The 2,305-nt window shown below is 40.5% G+C and overlaps 1 pseudogene; it reads right to left on the reverse strand.

The window, feature by feature from the left end:
- Positions 1 to 1,072: 1,072 nt before the first annotated feature.
- Positions 1,073 to 2,076, reverse strand: LOC120146200 (annotated as a pseudogene).
- Positions 2,077 to 2,305: the final 229 nt, after the last annotated feature.

Genomic DNA, 2,305 nt, shown 5'->3' on the forward strand with positions numbered 1-2,305 from the left:
CTTCATCATCAAATTCAATTTCCACGGAACTCAACTGGGTTGTGATTGTGTTGAGTTCATTCAAGTGTTGAGCCACTGATTCCCCTTCCGCCATCCGCAAATTGAATAATCGCCTCATCAAGTGAACTTTGTTAGAAGCTGATGGCTTCTCATACATACTGGAGAGAGCCGCCATAAGACCCGCCGTGGTCGTTTCCTTTGCTATGTTGAAAGCAACATTGCGGGACAACGTCAGTCGAATAACTCCGAGGTCTTGTCTGTCGAGAAGAGCCCAGTCTTCATTCTTCATGCCCTCTAGTTGCTTTCCTGAGAGAGGTTGATATAGATTTTTCTGGTACAGAAAATCTTCAATTTGCATCTTCCAAAAGCCAAAGTCTGCACCATCAAACTTCTCAATTTTTACCTTTCCTTCGTCTGCAACCATCGCTCCCACTCGAATCTGGCTTCGTTTGGATCGTTTCTGACAATTCTTGCGAACCACCGTGTATTAGAACACATCCATCGACAAATTCGTATCGCCGACAAAATTTTACTATTCACAAAATTTACTATTCACATGAATAATAATGAATAGTAACCTCGAAAAAAATTGACAAAATTCACAACCAAAAGCTCTGATTACCAGTTGTTGGGAAATAAACCGAGAACGAGTAATTTCTCTATAACCAGATTAGTGAGAATGCGAAATAAAAAACGGAAAAATAATACCCGAAATTGATAACGGAGTTCAGCCAATTGTGTTTACGTCTCTGGACTATTGCAGATCTTTTACTAAGAGATAAAATTACAAGTGTTTACAAAACACTCACTATTCACAAGAAACTCTCTAGTATTGGGAGAAAGAAATAATTTGGGATGATTTTGAAACTAAATGAGCTAGGGTATTTATAGTTGAAGCTTGAGGATTAATCTTATAAATACCCTAAAGTTCAATGACTCAATTTGGTGATTATCCCTTGCCCAAATTCAATAAAATAGGCTGCCTAACTTTGAAATTTAAAGCAGCCCCCCACCTTTGAATTTCATGCAGCCACCGGCTGATAGCATTATTTGACCAACATAGACATGTCTGAGATGGCTTTTAATATTTACAACCACAAAAAACAGCCCAGAGTTTCACCCGTTCCTGAGTCCCTCTCTATGTATTTCTATGTTGGGTCATTCGAAAGATTTTAAGGGTTCAGTAATTAGTGTTCCTATTGATTTGTGTGAGTTGAGGCTGCTGATAAGCACCGGATGCAGGGAACGTGGCCTCGGCAGTTGCAGCAGCCATGGCTTGGGGCTGTTGAAGCAGGGTATTAACATTAGGAGCCAGTGTTTGTGATGATTGATAGAGTCCGGCAATGGCACCATGACCAGCCTGTGCAGGAGAGAAAGGAAGATGTTGGCCATGGAGGGAGGAGACATTGTACAACGGATTAACTGGCAAGTTGGATAAATCTTGCCCTGGTGCAGCCATCCAGACAACCGAACCTTCATTCTGCATAAACAATATACATTCAAAGCATGTGTTAAAAGAAACTTGATTGCTAATGAAAACACTATGAAAATAGAATATTACACCATGCATATAAGCTAAATGAAAAGCACCACAATCACCATAAAATGTCTACAACCCAAACCCGCCCAACTCAACACAAAATGACCCAGGTAAATAACCTGTATGGCCCGAACTCTAGATGACCTGAAAACCCAAATGGCCTAAACAAAAAAATTAACCAAAATTTTAAAACCCAAATTGACCTGATCCAAACCCACTCAATTGACAGGTTTATATAGAAAGGAAATGGGAAGCAAAACCAACCAATGGTCCAGTTGTATATATATGATTTTCTTTCAATTGCGATACTGTAAGATCCTCCTTGCCACTAGAACTTCCGGAGTCACTGGTGGAACAGATACATTGAAACCAACAGGTGGAGGCAATGGACCATAGCCTGATGGAATTGTGAAGTGAGCAGCGTTTCCAGCATTAGTTCCAAGCTTGAACTGTGGAAGCGGGAACTTGATCCCCAGGTGCAGCTGCTCGAGGCGGCATGTACAGATTACCAGCCAGCAGTTGCTGAAGGAGTCCAGTCAGGTTCAAGTATTGGTGCATTGCATGCATATAAAAAGGATGAAGATAGTGGGGATAAGGGAAGTAATTAGATAACTAGGAATACAGCTAAGAGGTCCCCAAACCTTTAGCTTTATATACACTTGGCAATCAGGCACATTTATAAACTATATTATTTATCCAACATGTTTAATCCCACCAAAAGATACGACCAAAAACTATTCTTTTGACTCTTGAACAGTTGAATGG

This window comes from Hibiscus syriacus, unplaced genomic scaffold (genome assembly GCF_006381635.1).
Source record: "Hibiscus syriacus cultivar Baekdansim isolate YM2019G1 unplaced genomic scaffold, ASM638163v2 tig00110903_pilon, whole genome shotgun sequence".
Taxonomy (NCBI): domain Eukaryota; kingdom Viridiplantae; phylum Streptophyta; class Magnoliopsida; order Malvales; family Malvaceae; genus Hibiscus; species Hibiscus syriacus.